The sequence below is a fragment of the Podarcis erhardii genome (assembly GCF_964252035.2).
Source record: "Podarcis erhardii genome assembly, chromosome: 2".
Classification (NCBI taxonomy): Eukaryota; Metazoa; Chordata; class Lepidosauria; order Squamata; family Lacertidae; genus Podarcis; species Podarcis erhardii.
The window spans coordinates 113,830,405-113,852,427 of NC_138498.1; the positions used below are offsets into that span (position 1 = coordinate 113,830,405).

General features: G+C 44.6%; 1 protein-coding gene across 1 annotated transcript in view; it reads left to right on the plus strand.

The window, feature by feature from the left end:
• LOC309337240 (vespryn-like) overlaps positions 1-18,300 on the plus strand; it is a 411,113-nt gene extending 392,813 nt beyond the window's left edge. The window contains exon 6 of the mRNA XM_081854001.1: positions 18,263-18,300. The gene's annotated coding sequence lies outside the window, so the exon portion shown is untranslated. The remainder of the gene's footprint in view (positions 1-18,262) is intronic.
• The last annotated feature ends 3,723 nt before the right edge of the window (positions 18,301-22,023 follow it).

Sequence of the window (22,023 nt, forward strand, 5' to 3'; positions counted from 1 at the left end):
GCAAGATGAGCGCCGCAACCCCAGAGACATGTGGGAGAGATATCTTTGTCATAGCTAGAGATCTTAAGACCTTGTGGGAGCAGAAAAAAGAGGGAACTATTATATTCCTATTTTTATCTCCCCCCCACCTTATTTATTACAAAAACTGGGGGGGGGACCTGTCTCCCCACCCAATCTTCTGAGATTTTTTCAGGCCTTCACATCTCTAGTCAAAGTTTTGAGTTAGGATTGATTGAATGGTTCTGAGAGCTCATTGGTCAGAGACAGAAATGCCTCCACAAGCTTCTATAAGTTCACTGAAGTATAAACTGTGTTGGGGGCAGGAAGGGGTATGTGGATTTCAGAGTTTTTTGGGAGGGAGGATTAAAATAAATAAATACGTGACACTCTCATTGGGGGATGTGCCTGTTTAAGCCTCCAGGAATTATAATATTATGGTTTCATGAAGGCAAGTTAGTAAAGGTAAAGGGACCCCTGAACATTAGGTCCAGTCGTGGCTGACTCTGGGGTTGCAGCGTTCAGCTCGCTTTATTGGCCAAGGGAGCTGGCGTACAGCTTCCAGGTTATGTGGCCAGCATGACTAAGCCGCGTCTGGCAAAGCAGAGCAGCGCACGGAAACGCCGTTTACCTTCCCGCCGGAGTGGTACCTATTTATCTACTTGCACTTTGACGTGCTTTTGAACTGCTAGGTTAGCAGGAGCTGGGACCGAGCAACGGGAGCTCACCCCGTCGTGGGGATTCAAACCGCCAACCTTCTGATCAGCAAGCCCAAAAGGCTCTGTGGTCTAACCCACAGCGCCACCCGCGGCCCAAAGGCAAGTTAGTTAGGTCTAATTAAACTGAGTCACCAATAAACACCCCACTGTCACAAAATTGTATTAATGCAATATCTTATGACATGATAAATATGAGCTAAACAGCATGGCATAGTATACAACATAGCCCTAAGGTGAATTGTTTTTAAATGTGTTGTAAGTGGCTAGGATATCTCTGTGCAACAAGCAGCTAACAAATCTAATTGATGGGGGTGGTGATGGCGAGACTTTTATCTAGGAATGGAAGGAGGCAGCCAGCGACTTCTGCCTTGCCCTTGGTTCGTCCCAGTCATAGAATCATGGAATCATAGAACTGTAGAGTTCAGTTTCTATGTTAGTCATCTCACTTTCCATTTTGGCTGAAACAAATGTATTGCTCTTGGGTGGCACATAAATACTGAAATGAAATTAATTGAAAAAGTCTATCCACATCTCATTTAGCAGAACCAATCTCTTTTAAGATCATTTCCTTTTCATTCTGACCAGAGAATGGTGTGTCTGTTTTATTTAAATTGCATTTAATTAATAGCTTTCTTTTTAAAAATAATAATAATAATAATCTTTATTAATTTAAATTAAACACTTATACAAAGAATTTTACAATTTCATACTACAAAAAGAAAATTAAAGAAAAAACAATTAAGAAAAAAGAAAATACAGAAAAAAGAAGAAAAAGCAATTTTATGTACATTAAAAAAACATTAATCTTCCTAATTAATACTTAATTAAACACTTAAATAAAAAAGACTTCTGACAAAACGAGTCTTCCAATAATTCTCATTATACTGTCGCTGTTGTTGTTTTTTGAGTGATACTTGTAAACACAACAAATACCGTTTGTGGAGTAGACAGGAACAATATTACAGAATATAAAACTGTGTAGTTAAGAGCTTTCAATATCTCGCATTTCAGGTTCTGAGCTCTTGCTGGGCGGATCCTTGAGGCTCTGCCTGAATCACTCGTGATGTTCAGTGGGAAATTTGCCGCCCATGGATTTCTCACTGTGGGAATTTCCTGAAGTTTTGATTGCTGTTTGAAGATCAGAAAGGCTCTCAAAAACCAAAACGAAGAGGCATGCAAGTACCCATTTCCTTTTCTGAAGGCTCGAGGTCTGATTTCCCTAATTTGTGATAAATATAGACCTTGCAGAGAAGTGAGCTTCCATTTTTTTCTGCAAATCTTTGTATTCTAAGGCTGGCTTTAGAAGCATTGACAGAAGAAGCAAACACTGCTCATGCATTTATGTCTTTTCATGTGGTCTTTAGGGCCCCGAGCCGCATTTAACTATACCAAAACCATGACTTCCAGTTACAGATTAACAAATCTTTCAGTTTCAGTTTCACATTTTCCCCCCAGTTTTAAATTTAATTCTCCACATTTCTGCAGCAATTTGCATTAAAAAAAAAACCCCAGCCTCATGCAAATTTGTCATCATTTTAGTATGAATTTCTTCTAATAAAGACATCCAAACATGCAGTTTTGCCTCATATGCAGATTTACAGGCAATGTCCCCCATTATGCACTGTTGAATGCTAATGTAGGCAGGCTTTCTCTGAGTATAGGCATGCTTGCACACATCGTACGGCTGGAGAACTGCTTTGCGAAATTCAGAGACGTGTGGGTGTTTGAAGGCTAGCTGCGTTTCGGATTGTAGCAGGAACCCCCCCCCCCCATCATTCAGTTTGTACAAACTTCACACACACTCACACTCACACTCACACACTACATACGCTACGCTTCTGTTATAAATTCATAGAAAATCAACCATGCATCGGATTTGCACTGTTCTACTTTTATTTTACTCCATGAAAGGACTACAAAATGGGGAAGGTTTGATACAGGGCAGCCATAATCCCTTCACCATCCCAGCACATCAACAGGAGCCCTGCCCAGTTGCTATGCCAACCCTGATGGTCCTAGACAGAAGACCATCAAGATCACAAAGAACTTGCATATGGGAGTGGATTCAGCACAGACTGGAACAAAGGACAATGATCAGATCTTCCCTCTGGGGGCAGGAAACTGCCAACTCCCCTTTTTCTCCTGGAAGTGACTCATGGGGAGGGGGCGAGAAGGGACCAGCCAGGTGACAGGACACTCAGGTTACCACTGTAACTCCTCCCTCAAGCCCTCCTTTCTGTGATGTATGCTTGTTGTTTCTGGGGGTGTACTTGACCTAGAGGATGGGAATTTCAAAAGTTTTTATAAGACCTTGCACACTATTCTTCTGTGTCTTTCCTCTCACTTGCAAGTGAGGGGAGCACCCTGTCGCGACAGTCTTTCTTCAGTAAAGACCAAGCCTACAGGCTGCTGATTTGCTCCAATTTACTCTGGTTGGTGTCTTTACTTTTTGTCCAAGGGAGCCCTCGGATTTTTTCCGGTAACCGGATCGCGTCTTGGTTTGAGACGTATGAGTTAGGTAAAGGGTAAAGGGACCCCTGACCATTAGGTCCAGTCGCGGACGACTCTGGGGTTGCAGTGCTCATCTCACTTTATTGAAACTGTTCAGGGAAGCTTTGAATGTGTGACATTTTAGTGTATTTTTGGTCTTTGTTGGAAGCTGCCCAGAGTGGCTGGGGAGATCAGCAGTGTCTCCTATTCACTGAGAGGCGGCTGAGAAGGTGGGAGATCCGGCCTTCAAGAAGACGGCCTCAGCCGTCGCTGCCGCCGTAGCAGCAGTAGGTGAGGCATTCCTTGTAGGCTGTATCTGCCCCTGTGAATTCTGCCGCCTGAGGCAGAAAGATTCTTAGCATATGAGGAACATCGCAAGGAGATTTTGTGCATAAATGCAAACTTTGCAGCCACTTCAGCTTCACGCACAGAAGATGGCTTCTGCACGCAGATTCGTTTTGCTAGACTGGACTCTCTGTACCACATTTGCTCCATTTGAAACTGCCGTCATCCTCTCCTGGTGGGGGAGATGTACAAACCCACACCCTGCCCATCCTACACAGGAGGCATAAAAAGATGGTTGTGAGAGCCCCTCTTGCATTTCCATTGTCCCTTGTATGTGGTGAAATTTGCCTCAACTTCCCAAGAAAAGCTGCCTTCAGGCAAAACGATTCACTGGATGATTCCCCGCCACACACACACAGACACCTTACAGGAAATATTTGGTATCATGTTTCCTGATGGGAGGGGAAGAAAACTGTACTTTGACTTTTCTGCTGAGGTCAGTTCCAAAGGCAGCACAAGAGCTTATAATAATAATAATAATAATTTATTATTTGTACCCCGCCCATCTGGCTGGGTTTCCCCAGCCACTCTGGGCGGCTTCCATAAAAACCAAAAATACACTAAAATATCACAGATTAAAAACTTCCCTGAACAGGGCTGCCTTAAGATGTCTTCTGAATGTCAGGTAGTTATTTATCACTTTGACATCTGATGGGAGGGCGTTCCACAGGGCGGGTGCCACTACCGAGAAGCCCTCTGGCTGGTTCCCTGTAGCTTTGCTTCTCGCAATGAGGGAACCGCCAGAAGGCCCTCGGCGCTGGACTTCAGCGTCTGGGCAGAACGATGGAGGTGGAGATGCTCCTTCAGGTATACTGGGCCGAGACCATTTAGGGCTTTAAAGGTCAGCACCGACACTTTGAAATGTGCTCGGAAACGTACTGGAAGCCAATGTAGGTCTTTCAAGACCGGTGTTATGTGGTCTCGGCGGCCGCCCCCAGTCACCAGTCTAGCTGCCGCATTCTAGCTTGCAACGCCTGAGGCAAAACCAACTAGACAACTTGTACTTTCCTTACCCTTTGAAGGCAGTTCACAATCTGGCTGCGTTAAGCTGCTTCTGACCTGGTTACCAGAGGGCATAAGAAATTACTTTCTCATACCGGGTCAGGTTTGGTTTCAGCACCTGGTATCCTTGGATAGACCAGTGCTCAGGTGCTGCGGGAATCCCCGCAACTGATGCCCACATGAAGTCCTTTTTTCATATATATTTTTAAAAAAATATATTTTAAAATAACTTTGTCACCACACTGATGCTGAGTGACTACCGACCAGCAACTTTGAACCCAGTACTCTGGAATTAGAGTCGTTTGTAAGCACTGCAGGGGTGAAAAGGCGTTTTTGTGGTAATACCCCATAATGCAAAATTATAGCAGTCCTGCTATGCCGGCCACCACCCCACAAGTCTGGGGTGGGTGCCAGGAGCAGGTCAGTAATAACTCACACGGCGTCAGTGAAGTTAACTCTTTATTCAAATAAACAGGGGGGCATGCCAAGTGAGCAAAGCAACTCTTTCTGATAGATCTTGCCCCATGAGTCAGTTGTGGGGACTGAAGGTCCCCACTTTCCCTCAGTTGCCTAAGTCTTCTCCTCCCCATGGTTCTTCCCAAGCAACCTGAGACTCCATCAGTGCACCTGTCTCTGCTCCGCTCTCTTCATACCTCTGCTGGTCTGGGAGCCCAATGGGCAGAGGAGCTTGTTGCAGCAGGAGGGGGAGACACCCATAATTTTTCACAAATCTGACTCATCTCTGTCTCTTGCCCTCCCTCACCTCCAGCCTCTGCTTCTGCACTGCTCTCTGCCACAGCTTCTTCCTGCTCTCTAAACCCTGTTACCTCTTCAGCTTCTGACACCTCCTCTTCTCAGTGTGCTCCCTCTTCTCCCTCGCACCACTCATGGTCATCCCCTGGCTCTGAGCCTTCTTCCCTTGGGGGTTTCCTGGCTGGGGCCTCCCACCACCCCTCTGCGTCCAACGACACCACCTCCTTCCAAATGCTCTGGACCTTCTGGGCGGTGGGCACACAACTCAGATGGTGACTGTAAGCTAGCTCCTCAGTTCCAGAGAACTGAAATACTAATTAAAATTATGTATTATGTTTACATCCTGCATTTCCATGGGAGTCCTCAAAGCAGCAGGGAACATGTTTAAGACCCAACAAGAACCAAGAACCATGCGCTCACAAAACCAAACAGCCAACCCCAAAGAGGAAGGAACCAGCATTAGCTGTTCCTTCCAACGGGGCAGAGATGTTATCTGCTGGTCATGTGGTGGGAAGGGGACAGTCCAAAGGAAGTAGGTGGGGGTTACCATGTGTCCTCTTTTTCCAGGACACATCCTCTTTTTCAGGGGTGAAATTTCTGTCCGGGTGGATTTTTTACATTTGCCAAAATGTCTCTTGTAATAATAATAATAATAATAATAATAATAATAATAATAATAATAATACTCCTCTGCCCATCTGGCTGGGTTTCGCTAGCCACTCTGGGCGGCTCCCATTCCTTGACATCTGCTGGGAGGGCATTCCACAGGGCAGGTGCCACTACCGAGAAGGCCCTCTGCCTGGTTCCCTGTAACTTGGCTTCTCGCAGTGAGGGAACAGTCAGAAGGCCCTTGGCGCTGGACCTCAGTGTCCGGGCTGGATGATGGGGGTGGAGACGCTCCTTCAGGTATACTTTCCGGAGGAGACATAGACATAACTGATGGTTGAAGACTTGCTTTCCTCTTCTCTTCTCCTGCCCCCCCCCCCAAGCAATATATGGACAACTTCTATAACCTGTATATAGTTATTATTGTTGTTTAGTCGTGTCCAACTCTTCATGACCCCATGGACCAGAGCACGCCAGGCACTCCTGTCTTCCACTGCCTCACACAGTTTGGTCAAACTCATGTTGGTAGCTTCGAGAACACTATCCAACCATTTCGTCCTCTGTTGTCCCCTTCTCCTTGTGCCCTCCATCTTTCCCAACATCAGGGTCTTTTCCAGGGAGTCTTCTCTTCTCATGAGGTGGTCAAAGTATTGGAGCCTCAGCTTCAGGATCTGTCCTTCCAGTGAACACTCAGGGCTGATTTCCTTCAGAATGGATAGGTTTGGTCTTCTTGTAGTCCATGGGACTCTCAAGAGTCTCCTCCAGTACCATAATTCAAAAGCATCAATTCTTTGGCGATCAGCCTTCTTTATGGTCCAGCTCTCACTTCCATACATCACTACTGGGAAAACCATAGCTTTAACTATACAGACCTTTGTTGGCAAGGTGATGTCTCTACTTTTTAAGATGCTGTCTATGTTTCTCATTGCTTTTCTCCCAAGAAGCAGGCGTCTTTTAATTTCATGGCTGCTGTAACCATCTGTAGTGATTATGGAGCCCAAGAAAGTAAAATCTCTCACTGCCTCCATTTCTTCCCCTTCTATTTGCCAGGAGGTGATGGGACCAGTGACCATGATCTTCGTTTTTTTGATGTTGAGCATATAGTAGGGGTATTTAAAATGATGTTGGTACATATAGTAGGGGTATTTAGAATGAGAGTCGTCATAGCATCCTCTTTTTTGCTCCTTGGAATATGGCAACCCTAGAAGCAGGCCCTGCTCTGGTCTTTGCCTCTCTCCATTTCTCCTTCTGCCTTGGTTTAAGGCAGTGGTCCCATGCTGGAGTTATGCCATCAGCGCAACTGCAGGATACGCTGATAGCCCCATTACGCTTGTAGAACACCAGGTGAGCTGCCACAGAGATTGTGCAGCCATGAAGCAAGCGGCAGGTTCATTGGCTGGAAGTAGAAGGTTGGCTGAAACAGGTTGGTGTCCTCATGAGTAGATGGCGCAAGCTTAAGCAACACACTCGCATCATGCTCTGCATCCCTCCAGCCCACATCCCCATCAATGGCACAACTTCACACCAAACTAGCAGCTGGTTTAAGGGATTTCCCTCAATGAGGAGAGGAAGGAGAGAGAGAGAGAACAAAAAACATGGGAACGGATCTCCCACTCACATTGCTATGACAAAGCATAGGGGGAAGCGGACTGGTCATGTGGCTTAGTAATATCCAAGGCAACACGATGTCAATATACACTCTTTATATAATCTATACAGTACATTAAACAGTATGAAATATATAAAATGCACCCTCTGCAAAGCCAAATAAACAGAAATCTTATAAATCTCTGAAAGTCACAAAATATGCATTCTTGAGGGATTCTCTTAAAAACATAGAACCAAACAAAAGTCTTATAAGTCTCTGAAAGTCTTTGTAGACTATGCGATGCTCTGAAAAAAGCAATGGGTCAGGTATGAAATTTATGACATGTAATGCCCTAAGAGAAAATTTAATGAAAATGATTTATAGGTGGTACATGACACCAGTCAAGCTTGCAAAAATTTACCATTTGCCCGATAATAAATGTTGGAAATGTAATGAGACTGAAGGTACATTCTTTCACCTTTGGTGGACATGCCCAAGGATTAAGACATTCTGGGAGATGATTATAACGAAATGGAAAAAGTATGCAAATATACCTTCCTGAAGAAACCAGAGGCCTTTCTTTTGGGCATGGTCGGCCAATTGGTGCCAAAGAAGGATAGAACTTTTTTTATGTATGCAACAACAGCAGCAAGGATACTCATTGCGAAGTATTGGAAGACACAAGGTTTACCCACCCGGGAAGAATGGCAGATGAAGTTGATGGACTATATGGAATTGGCGGAAATGACTGGCAGAATCCGAGACCAGGGAGAAGAGTCGGTGGAAGAAGACTGGAAAAAGTTTAAAGACTATTTACAGAAATACTGTAAAATTAATGAATGTTAGAAAAATGTTAGAATGAAGTTATATGGCTTTAGTAGAAATGCTATAAGGAATCAAATATAAACAGATTAATAGAGTATTAAAGGGAAAAATAAGATTAAAATGTGTTAAGAAAATTATAGGATAGAAAACGGAGGAAGATGGAAAGGAATTGCTGAAACAATTAATTGAAGTGGAATACAAAAAGGGAGGTGTGAGGAGGTCGTTGAAATAAGTGAATGAAAGATAAGATATTGAAATTGTTTGATGTGTTTTAAATTGTTTTTGTTTTGTTTTGTTCTATTAGTTTAATGTGTTTGTGTTTGTGTTAGGTAGTGTTTTTGTATTGTATTGTATTTTTTTCTTTTTGTTGATTGTAGTGTTTAAATTGTTGGAAAGTTAATAAATATTATTTAAAAATATATATGAAAAAAGCAATGGGTCAGATTTTCAGAGTGCATATTTTGTGACTTTTGTGACATCAAACATTAAAAGATTCCCTAAACAGGGCTGCCTTCAGATGTCTTCTAAAAGTCTGGTAGTTGTTGTTCTCTTTGACATCTGCTGGGAGGGCGTTCCACAGGGCGGGTGCCACTACCGAGAAGGCCCTCTGCCTGGTTCCACGTAACTTGGTTTCTCGCAGCGAGGGAACCGCCAGAAGGCCCTTGGAGCTGGACCTCAGTGTCTGGGCTGAACGATGGGGGTGGAGACGCTCCTTCAGGTATACTGGACTGAGGCCGTTTAGGGCTTTAAAGGTCAGCGCCAACACTTTGAATTGTGCTCGGAAACGTACTGGGAGCCAATGTAGGTCTTTCAGGACCGGTGTTATGGGACAATGACAATAAAGATTATCGTATCGTATCTTTCCCATATATTACGTCAGGAGAATTGTAGAAGGGACCTCAAGGGTCATCTAGTCCAACCCCCCCCCCCGCAACGCAGGAACTTCAAGCATCTAAGACAGATGGACACCTGACCTCTGTTTAATCTGGTGCCTTAAAATGCGTCTCTGATTGTTGCTTGGCAAGTGAGGCATACCCCTGGTGCCTTTTATACTTGGACCTCCATGCCAACCCCACTGGGGTTTGGTTCCCCTCAGGAGAACTTGTTCCGGAGAGCCGGGTGTCGTCTCTGCTGGCTTCCTGCCAAGGGGCCTGTCTGGGTTCTGCATTGCACGGCTTCTCCTTCCTTCCTTCCTTCGCTTTGCATGCATTGCTTAAGATGCATTGCTCATGGATGGAGAAGGATGAATTTCTATGTTGTTGTGTGTGTTTTTTCCATTTCTCATTTCCGCACCCGCAATTCTGTTTTAAAAACCTGTCCTCGTGAGAATTCATCAGCAATTTAGTGTGAATTTCTCATTGTAGACACAACTTGGACACACACGCATTTCACCGGATACAATGCATTTCTTGTATGTTGTTGTCCCTAATATGCCCATCTACGAATACTTACCCCTAATATATGAACATCTGTACGCATTGTTTGGTAGAACTGCACTGCGATGCTTGGAGAAGGCTGACTTTGAAAGCATGGCTGTGTTTTAATTTGCATATTGTTTGGGGACATGTGAATTAGGTAGATTCGCCTTTTGAATGTGAACTGAATTGAATTCCTCTTCCCTCATAGCCAAGTAAGATTGTCTTCCGTAAACACGGTTTTATCAATGAGTCCGTAAATGACTGTGGAGGCCAATTCTGGATCCACACGTCCTTCCACAGCGGGGACCAAGGCCAGATTTAGGTTTGATAAGGCCCTTAAGCTACTGAAGGTGATGGGGGCCCTTTACATATCACTGGGTTTGTTGTTGTTGTTGTTGTTGTTGTTGAATATATGCTATATGGTAATTTATGGACCTAATAGGTATCTAAAGACATTTGCACCTGTTGCCATGCAACCAGTCCATGCAGAATGTAGGCACCCTATACAAAGAAATGAGCAAACCAGTGACATTTTAAGGAGCAGGCCAGCAGGCGTGGTTAAGACCGGTAGTCTCGTAATCTGGGGAACCGGGTTCGCATCCCCGCTCCTCCAGATGCAGCTGCTGGGTGACCTTGGGCCAGTCGCACTTCTCTGAAGTCTCTCAGCCCCCCTCACCTCACAGAGTGTTTGTTGTGGGGGAGGAAGGGAAAGGAGATTGTTGGCCACTTTGAGACTCCTGAAGGGGAGTGATAAAGCGGGATATCAAATCCAAACTCCTCCTCCTCCTCCTCCTCCTCCTCCTTCTCTTCTTCTTCTTCTACAGTGGTACCTCGGGTTAAGAACTTAATTCGTTCTGGAGGTCTGTTTTTAACCTGAAAATGTTCTTAACCTGAGGTACCACTTTACCTCCCACTCCTGCCACATTGCTGCTGCGCGATTTCTGATCTCATCCTGAAGCAAAGTTCTTAACCTGAGGTACTATTTCTGGGTTAGCGGAGTCTGTAACCTGAAGCGTCTGTAACTTGAAGCATCTGTAACCCGAGGTACCACTGTACATCATAGGAGCCTACACAACACAAAACACTGTTGCTGTATGCCAGTTTTATTTGTTTTTTATCTTATATTTTGGAAATGTACATCCAGTTGTTTTTGTCCTTTAAAAAAAAATTGGGCCCCCAAGAGAGTGGGGCCCTAAGTTATAGCTTGTTTAGCTTTTATGTAAACCTGGCATTGGTGTCACCCACGTTTGTTTTTTAACTATCAGAACGGGCATTGCAAAGCACTGTCTGCTGATTATCTTGGATGATGGGTGTGTTGCTTAATTGCCCTGGGAAATTTTCAAAGCTGCCTGGAAATGCCCTATAAGGGCCTGTCAATTTATCGAGAAAAGGGCCTGTGGCGTGTGGTTTTCCTTATCTAATCCCTGAAGAGGCCAGTGTGACTCATTAAAAAGCCGGCTTCCTGCTCCAGGCCGCCGCCGCATGCTGCAAGCCAAGACCCACAACAGTTCGTCCGGCATTGTCATGGCATCGGCCATGAGTTCTGCTAGTCCTGACTGCCTCATCCATCGTGATTTGAGTCACTTCCAGTACTAGAAAGACACTGCCTTGTGCAAGAACTCCAATGTAGAACTAAGATTGTCCTAAGGTGCCAAGGGTGGCATCGAAAGACCAAAAGGCTGCCAGGGCCTGCTGCAATAGTGGTGGCGAGTTGGTGAAAAATGAAGTTTTATATCAGGGTTTCCCAAACTTGGGTCTCTAGTTGCTTTTGGACTACAACTCCCACCATCCCTAGCTAGCAGGGTCAGCGGTCAAGGATAATGGGAATTGTAGTAAAAAAACAACAACTGCTGGACACCCTGATTTGTATGGTCTAAACCAGGGGTCAGCAAACTTTTTCAGCAGGGGGCCAGTCCACTGTCCCTCAGCCCTTGTGGGGGGCCAGACTATTTTTTTTTGGGGGGGGGAGGAACAAATCCCTATGCCCCACAAATAACCCAGAGATGCCATAGGCAAACTAAGTCCTGCGGGCAGTCCGGGAATCAGCGTGTTTTTACATGAATAGAATGTGTCCTTTTATTTAACATGCATCTCTGGGTTATTTGTGGGGCCTGCCTGGTGTTTTTACATGAGTAGAATGTGTCCTTTTATTTAAAATGCATCTCTAGGTTATTTGTGGGGCATAGGAATTTTTTATTTTTTCCCCAAAATATAGTCCGGCCCCCCCACATGGGCTGAGGGACAGTGGACTGGCCCCCTGCTGAAAAAGTTTGCTGACCCCTGGAACCCTTTGCATACCATTTCAGCTAAGCTGCAGGAAGTCTCTTGAAGGCCACTGCAAGATGGGACTGGATGCCCCCACACCCTTCAAGAGTTAACAGAACTCTCTCGCTCTAAGGCTGCAAAGGATGTTAGCTTCAAGTTATGTTCCTTCACATGTGGTGGGAGTGCCCGTTGCTTAAAGATTTCTGGGCCTGATTTTTTCACTGTCACCTGCCGTCATGGGGCAACACCTTGTACCTGATGTCATGTTGCTGTCCACAGAAAAGGATATCGACCCAAAGCATAAAGAGTTGGTCCCCTTCCGGAAAAAGAATCTGCAGCTGCAGAAAAAGAGACAACTTCAGAACTGGGGGAAAAAGAAGAAAAAGAAGAAGGAGTTCAGGAGGAAGAGAGCAATCAAATATCTGTAACTTTTGGGAGGAAAAGAAGTGAAAAAGACAACCAATGGATCACAAATCTGCAAAGAGAGAGAAAGATGGAAGTCCCTGGAACAACTGAAATATTAAGCTACGAAAGAACGAATAAGTATGATGGAGACCTCTTCTTTAAGCTGCAACATGGGAGATCTGTTGATCCTGGACAAAGACTGTTTTTGTTTGAAAAATATGAGGAACTGGTGACAGAATTCCTTCGAGAAGAGAAGATTAATAAAAAGGACTATAAACAAAATTGCTGGAGAGTGATTAACGGGGGCCTAAGGGCCTCTGATGTGAGAAATCCGGGTTAAATCTGTTTTTTTTTCTTTGGGATATTAATGCGGGAAGGGGCAAATATCGGGACAGAGGGGAGGGGAGTGTAGAGTGGTAAAAGTCTGGGGTTTAGAATAGAAATATTATTGTTTTTTTTTTTTATTTAATATAAAGAGCAAGGAATTTGTGGGAGAGAAATTAGGCCGATCTTAGAGAAACAACTTAATATGTATAATGGGATTTAAAGTAAAAATGGATAAAGGATAAATTATAAGAAAAGATATGTATAATATTTAAGAGATTTGAACAAATAACTTGCTGAGATATTTAATGAAATGGGAAGGTGGCTGGGGGGGGTGGGGGGAAGTCACTGAAAGAGGGTAATGATTGTAAGGGTATGAAACTACAGATACTTTGTTTTGTGTTTTGTGTTTATGATATATGTTTGTGTTTGTTTAAAAAATTTTGAAAATCCAATAAAAATATTTAAAAAAAAAAAAAAAAAGAGTTGGTCCCCTTCCTATGACATCAGCGAGACAAATAGTTGTTTCCGAATGTGGAAAAAATATCTCCTCCCACCATAGAATTGGGACCTAATATGTGTGGAATGTAGCACTTACAGAACACTCAGAACACTATCTTTTGCAGATTACAGATTGACACCCACAGGGTATATGTCAGTCTATAGCATCAGGAAATTTCCCCTTAGTGGTTGCTGTGACTGAGAGAGAAATGAGATTACTGTACTATTGCTAACCAACGATATAAATCAGGCCATACAGTATGGCGCAAAAAAACCCAGACTGGCAAGCATTTATCTTTGCATTGTTTTATTTCTTTAAATTCAGTTTTAGAACAAAAGAGAAAGAATGCACACAAACCAAAAACCACAGGGATGGTACACAAATGAGTAATGATGCTCCATATGAGCCCATTTTGGTGTTCAAATTTCATATGCAGGTAAAGGCAGATAGTTAGCTGTATCCTTCGTAGTTTTATATGTACAGTGGTACCTCGGGTTAAGTACTTGCTGTATTTTTCGCTCTATAAGACCCACCAGACCACAAGACGCACCTAGTTTTTGGAGGAGGAAAACAAGAAAAAAAATATTCTGAATCCCAGAAGCCAGAACAGCAAGAGGGATCGCTGCGATCCCTCTTGCTGTTCTGGCTTCTGGGATAGCTGCACAGCCTGCATTCGCTCCGTAAGACGCATACACATTTCCCCTTACTTTTTAGGAGGGAAAAAGTGAGTCTTATAGAGCAAAAAATACGGTAATTCGTTCTGGAGGTCCGTACTTAACCTGAAACTGTTCTTAACCTGAAGCACCACTTTAGCTAATGGGGCCTCCTGCTGCTGCCGTGCCGCCGGAGCACGATTTCTGTTCTCATCCTGAAGCAAAGTTCTTAACCTGAAGCACTATTTCTGGGTTAGTGGAGTCTGGAACCTGAAGCGTATGTAACCTGAGGTACCACTGTAATAATTTCCAGCAAAATGTTCAGGATTTCCGGATCCACAGGAGGCTTTCAGACTGAGAGTTGTTGTTTTTTTCTGAATGTTGCCATGTTCCACACACTTTTGTACCATAATGTTCAGTTCCTATTGTTGTTGACATCTGTCTGTCTGGAGAGACAATGGAGTGCGCCTCCGGGGGTGAAGTCAAACCACTGGGTTAGCAACACCAAAGTGACCTCCCTGGGGTGCAAGACTGGGCAGTGTGTCTGGAGTTCTTGGGCTGCCCAGACGACAAGACTCCTCTCTCTGCCTCACTGATGTGGTTCAAAGGAAAGCAGCGCAAGACGTCTGGCTCCAGCTTGGCTGAAGGAGTTGCCGGAAGGAGGCATACAAGGCGCCATCCAATCATATTAGAGATTCCAGGTCCTGTGAAGTTTTCCATTTTTGCGCTGCAGAAATCCTACCTGCCATGTTATTATTGCGGCCTAGGACCCACGTACCTACGGGACCGCCTCTCCTGGTATGCTCTGTGGAGGACCTTAAGGTCCACAAATGACAACATTTTGGAGGTCCCAGGTCACAAGGGTGGTCTCAACTAGGGCCAGGGCCTTTTCAGTACTGGCCCCGACTTGGTGGAGCGCTCTGTCACAAGAGACTAGGGCCCTGCGGGACTTGAAATCTTTCTTCAGGGCCTGCAAGACAGAGCTGTTCCGCCTGGCCTTTGGTTTGGACTCAGACTGACCCTTATGTTTCCCTCCCCTTATGGTCTTGATTTATCGGCTACTTTTAAAATGAGGCTGCATTTTAAATTGCATTTTAACCTGTATTTTAAATTGGTCCCCCCCCCATTATGTTTTTACTGTGATTTTATTGGTGTTAGCTGCCCTGAGCCCGCCTCTGGCTGAGGAGGGCGGGGTATAAATAAAATTTGTTGTTGTTGTTGTTGTTGTTGTTGTTGTTGTTGTTGTTGTTGTTGTTATTAAAATGCAAAACATTGTCGTCTAGCCACCCCATAGCTTCGGTAAAGAGAGCTGTGATGACTTCTGAATGATACTTCTTAAATATATTGGAAATTTATTGGTACACTTCAGTCTAAAGTTTACTTATTTGATTTGATTCAATATGTTAATTAGATGTTCTTATTGGAAAATTAATAAATGCTTTAAAATAAATAAATAAAATTTACTTATTTGTGGGCACTTTTTTCTTTTTTAAAGCCTGGTTTCTGCATTCTGTCCTGCTTGGACACTTATATACATCCCGTAAGTTTGCAGTGTCATTATGATAGTGTTGTGACGTGGGGTTTGTGATTTCAGCTCTCTTGACATAATATGCTGGAGACAGTTCTCAAGTAACACTTCTTTATTAACGCAACAAGACTGTAACTTGAGGAGGGGAGAGCTACATTTATAGGGACAGGGAACTAGCTAGAAAGGATACATTTTGGAGGGAACAATATCAGGCAATCACAGTCCTGCCTTTTGGAGGCAACCAATAAGACAGAGGATCCAAATACAGCAGCTTAAATGAACCAATAGTAGCTGTACCCAAAGGCAGTTACTTTACCCTAATGCAAATACAGACAATAATAATACAGATATAAAATCCTTTGACTCAATACACAACAGACAGTGCACTACAGACACTTGGAGTGAGCAAGAAAGTGATGCAATGAAAAGGAAAAGAAATAGAAGGAGGACCATAGCAGGTGGTAGAGCCCTTGCTTCTTATGCTCAACACCGCAGCTTCAATTGCTGACATCTCCAGGCAGGGCTGTGAGGGACCCCTGCCCAAAACCCTGGAAAGCTACAATATTGAGCTAGACGGACCAATGGGCCGATTCAGTATAATGCAGCTTCTTATATTCTAAAGTTTTCTTAGCCAGTGTGGTGTAGTGGTTAAGAGCGGTAGTCTCATAATCTGGGGAACCGGGTTCGCGTCTCTGCTCCTCCACATGCAGCTGCTGGGTGACCTTGGGCCAGTCACACTTCTCTGAAGTCTCTCAGCCCCACTCACCTCACAGAGTGTTTGTTGTGGGGGAGGAAGGGAACAGGAGAATGTGAGCCGCTTTGAGACTCCTTAAAGGGAGTGAAAGGCGGGATATCAAATCCAAACTCTTCTTCTTCTTCTTCTTCTTAGTGGGATCATCTTAATAGATGGTCCTGGTTGCGGGCAGGCCCTCAACCCGCCCCCCCCCTGGTGTGGGTGGAGCCATCACCCTCATGCCAGGGTGGCACCATGGTCACCCAGGGCTATTGCCCAATCAATTTGAATGAGTGATCATGGAGGAATGTATAAAAGTGGCAGCATGACGTGTGCCAAGCACCTGTTTCACGCTGCTGAACACCCGCCCACCCTCCCTTTAATTTAGCCTTTTAGCCTTGCTTTGGACTTCGGTTGGTCTTGGGTTGGGGACCAGGTAGGAATTTTTCCATCTGGCGAATTGGCACGGGCCACTTGGTTTTTGCCTACCTCTTAGCAATCGTCACAACTTTGTAAGGTTTGGCGGTTAGGCATTGGCTTATGGTGAATGGGGGAGGGGAGGTCGGCCATCGCCTGCCCCCCCCAACCCATTGTTCAAGGGTATTCCGTTAAAGGATGTCACATATAGGAGGGGGAAAGGTTGTTTTCTGCTGCTCCAGAGAAGCGGACACGGAGCAATGGTTCCAAACTACAAGAAAGAAGATTCCACCTAAACATTAGGAAGAACTTCCTGACAGTAAGAGCTGTTCGACAGTGGAATTTGCTGCCAAGGAGTGTGGTGGAGTCTCCTTCTTTGGAGGTCTTTAAGCAGAGGCTTGACAACCATATGTCAGGAGTGCTCTGATGGTGTTTCCTGCTTGGCAGGGGGTTGGACTCGATGGCCCTTGTGGTCTCTTCCAACTCTATGATTCCATGATTCCATGATTCTATGAATCCAGGGCCTGGATCTTGTCCGAAGTCCGCTTGATGGGCTAGGGCCATGCCAGGCCTCTGGGAACACCAGGGAGATGCAGGCAGGTTCCCCCGAAGCAGTTTCCCTTTGGGTGGTTTACCCTTACAGACTTCCTGCCAAGGGGGCAGGGGTCAGATATCATCTTTTGCCAATGCCTAAGCTAATACTGCTCTCATTTCCCGTAATCAATAAAGTTGTGGCCAAAAAAATTGCCCAATAACCTTAAACAAAAATTCTGTGTCTGTGTGAATTTCTTTATGCTAATGGGGGGCTGGCTTGAGGGTCTTGCCACGCAAACACATTTCACAACAAATCGCCCAGCCCCTTGGGCAAAAGCACAGGCCCCCCGTAGGAAAAACTAAACGCATCCGTAAGACTGGAGCACACAGTGAGAGAGAGAAAAAGGGAATACCAAGATACACATCTGCAGTGTCACCGGAAAGTTAAGACCTTTTTTTTGCAAGCTGCAAGACACAAGCTCCAAGATGTGGGCGCCTCAACCAGAGCTCTTGTTGTGGGGGCAATGATGAAACCATTTCCTTCCTCCTTTCAATTTAGTAACGAGCTGTGAGACCCAGCTTGGCCTCTCCGCCTAAGTTCCTTACATCAGCGACAGTACCCTGAAGGTGGAAAGAGAGAGTCTCAGGGAGTTACAGTGGTACCTCAGGTTACATACGCCTCAGGTTACATACCTTCAGGTTACAGACTCCGCTAACCCAGAAATAGTGCTTCAGGTTAAGAACTTTGCTTCAGGATGAGAACAGAAATTGTGCTCTGGTGGCATGGCGGCAGCAGGAGGCCCCATTAGCTAAAGTAGTGCTTCAGGTTAAGAACAGTTTCAGGTTAAGAACGGACCTCCGGAACGAATTAAGTACTTAACCTGAGGTACCACTGTACAGTGGAACCTCGGATGATTCGTTAAGCTGATGATTCGTGAAGCATTCTGTACGCTTTTATGCTTTACAGTGGTACCTTGGGTTACATATGCGTCAGGTTACATACGCTTCAGGTTACAGACTCTACTAACTCAGAACTATTACCTCAGGTTAGAACTTTGCTTCAGGATAAGAACAGAAATCGTGCTCCGGCAGCACGGCAGCAGCAGGAGGCCCCATTAGCTAAAGTGGTGCTTCAGGTTAAGAACAGTTTCAGGTTAGGAACAGACCTCCGGAACAAATTAAGTACTTAACCCGAGGTGCCACTGTATTCGTGATGTTCCACAATGTAATTTTTCTCTTTTGTTTGTAAGCCGCTTTGGGGTTTATTTGAATAAAAAGCGGCATAGAAATAGAATCAATTAATCAATCAAAAAGGGTTCACTGCCATCAACGTTCTTGCTCAGGCTGAGAGAAAGATTAGCATTCCGGGGGAGCCTCAACACCCATTCCAGTCCATCCGGGATTTCCCTTGCTTGCTCATTCTTCTGTTTGTGTGTGTTTTTAGCTTTCTTTTTTTCACTTCTTACCCTCGGGCAAAGGTGAAACTATTTCTAGCTCTCAGATTTCCCCAATATGTGATTCAACCCGCATGGCACTCGGCAGCCTCCAGCTGCAGCCCTGCAGGCCCGTCTGAGTTAAAGGGCTGGAGTCCTCCTTGTATCTCAGGGGCTCGTCTAAGGCATGAAATGCAGACGCTTGTCATCGATAGTAGACCTGGGGCGTCTACACCTTTTGTTTCTCAGGGAAGGCAATAGGCGCTCAAGCACTTTCGGACGTACACCTCACATCCTCTTTGCTGCCAAATTAGGAAGGAGCTGCCCAAACTGAGACTGGGAGTTGAGCAATTGCCATCTCCACCTGGTTGTCTGGGGAAAGTGGCAATTAAACCAGCTGAGCTGTCAAGTGACCTCAGAGCCTTTAGCCAGATTGGCAGGTCCCATCATCTGGGCCTCCCGCAAAGAATGATATTGCACATTCACTGAGCACCTGAACAGAGATGCTTGCACCAGTCTTGTTTCTGGACTTCCCAGAAGGGCAGCTGGTCAGCCCTGTGAAAACAAGATGCTGGAATAGATGAGACTTTGGCTTCATCCAGCTGTCAGACTCTTATTAACATGTCTTACGTTTCTTATGAAAGGGACACGGGTGGCACTGTGGGTTAAACCACAGAGCCTAGGACTTGCCAATCAGAATGTCAGCGGTTCGAATCCCCGCGACGGGGTGAGCTCCCGTTGCTCAGTCGTTGCTCAGTCCCTGCTACTGCCAACCTAGCAGTTCAAAAGCACGTCAAAGTGCAAGTAGATAAATAGGTACCACTCCGGTGGGAAGGTAAACGGCGTTTCCGTGTGCTGCTCTGGTTCGCCAGAAGCGGCTTGGTCACGCTGGCCACATGACCCGGAAGCTGTACGCCGGCTCCCTCGGCCAATAAAGCGAGATGAGCACCGCAACCCCAGAGTTGGTCATGACTGGACCTAATGGTCAGGGGTCCCTTTACCTTATGTTTCCTATAGCTGTATGCACAACGGGCAGGACCAAAGAGCCAAAGGAATCTGCACTGAAAAGGGTTGGAGTAGAAGACACTTTCTTTCAAAAAAAAATTTTTTAAATTGATTTTCCAATAAAAACAGCCAATCAACATATCCACATCAAAATCCAATCACAAACAATAAACTAAAATTTAAAAACCACCAAATTACAGTCCAAATGGTTAATTATTAATTTTTCCGGGCTCCCCATAGTCTGGACCTCTGAAGAATATCTCCAATATCTTCGTTCCTGCCTCTTCTCGTTGTTTTCATATTTTCCACATTCTGATCTTAACGCTTTAAAGTTCTCCGTCCCTGGCCGTCCCTGGCTATGCGATTCTCAATCATGTCCAAAATCATATATCCTTTCATCCATCGAATACATCTTTATTTGTGTGTGTGTGCGTGTACACACACACACACACACACACACACAGTGGTACCTCTGGTTACGTACTTAATTCGTTCCGGAGGTCCGTTCTTAACCTGAAACTGTTCTTAACCTGAAGCACCACTTTAGCTAATGGGGCCTCCCGCCGCTGCTGCGCCGCTGCCACGCATTTCTGTTCTCATCCTGAAGCATAGTTCTTAACCAGAGGTAATATTTCTGGGTTAGCGGAATCTGTAACCTGAAGCGTATGTAACCTGAAGCGTATGTAACCTGAGGTACCACTGTAATAATTTCAGCTGTCTATTTACCAGCGCAGCTTTTCCTGACTGCATTCCAATCTTCCAATCCGGGCTGTTGTCCAAATTTGTCGTTTGAAGTTTAACGACGCAGCAACTCCCAAGTTGTTAAATCACTCCAATCCGGGCTGTTGTCCAAGCCTTTCTTTCGAGATTTAATGACGCAGTACCTTCCACATTGTCAAGTTGTTACTATAGATTGCTGAGTATACTGTTTGCAATATTGCAATGTCAATGAACTGTATTCCACAGATATAAGTCATTTGGTGATCGATCAGCCTTCCTAGAGATCACACAATCCCCGCCCCTCTGGGCACTAGAAGGAGGGCTGCTAGACATCCATTCCCTTCCAACTCTATGGTTCTGTGAATTTGATCTGTGGTGAGGTCCCAGATCACACAGGTTGGACCTCATCTCACATAACCAGCTGCACAACTGGAAGCTCTGTACAATTAATGCACATGTTTGTTTGCCTGTTTCTTTGTTTAGCATCAATTTCAGATCACAACATTAAAATATCAAAGCTGTTGTTGGGCGGGTTTCTTTGTACATTTTAGACCAAAACTACAACAAAGAATGGGAATTTTTAAAAAAATAATTTATCCAGGAGACCACTGTAAGCAGATGAAAACATCAGCAGGATTTTAATAACCCTTGTTATGTAGCGAATACTATGGATAATATGGAAAGATATAAAATATGGGCTATGAAATAATATGCAGTTGGGAGGGTTTACAATAGGACCCATGGAAGGGAAGATGGGAAGTTCAGAGATTTGGAGAAATCTCTAAATATGGATATGTCTAATATGTAATTATATAACAACCACATTATTAATACCTGCTTCGGTTATTAATACCTACTGCGGATTCTTGGGTGGAAGCCAAGTTAAAGTGTTATAAATGTTCTTTCAATGCATGGTATGGTTGTAGTGGTTGGTTTATTTGGAAGGCCTGGACAAAATGGTTTGTGCCTGCGTTGTTTTTGTTAATCTGCATGCAGAGGGTGTATCTCTTCTGTCAATCTGTATTCTAACCAAGCTGGAAGTTCAGTGGCAAGACAGTATTTAATTAGCATGTTTAAATTAGCGCTGACTAGACCTGGGATGACACTGTTTCCTATTTCTCTTGGGTATTAGGAAACCACCCGGCATGGAATGCTCTGGCACTTCTGTTTTACATATGCAACATCCATAGATTGGCTCATCTCTCAGACGCAATAGAGAATAAAAGTGCTCCATCATCTACAGGACAGCCCCTCAGATATTTGAAGGCAGCATCTATTATTATTATTATTATTATTATTATTATTATTATTATTATTAATACCCCGTCTGCCTGGCTGGGTTTCCCAAGCCACTCTGGGTGGCTTCCAACAAAATATTAAAATTACGATAAAACATCAAACATTGAAAACTTCCCTAAACAGGGCTGCTTTCAGAGGTCTTCTAAAAGTCAGATACAGTGGTACCTCAGTTTAAGAACTTAATTCGTTCCAGAGGTCCGTTCTTAACCTGAAACTGTTCTTAACCTGAGGTACGACTTTAGCTAATGGGGCCTCCTGCTGCCGCCACACAATTTCTGTTCTCATCCTGAGGTAAAGTTCTTAACCCGAGGTACTATTTCTGGGTTAGCGGAGTCTGTAACCTGAAGCGTCTGTAACCTGAAGCGTCTCCCTGCTTCTTTAACAAGACGCCTGCTTCTTGGGAGAAAAGCAATGACAAACCTAGACAGCATCTTAAAAAGCAGAGACATCACCTTGCCAACA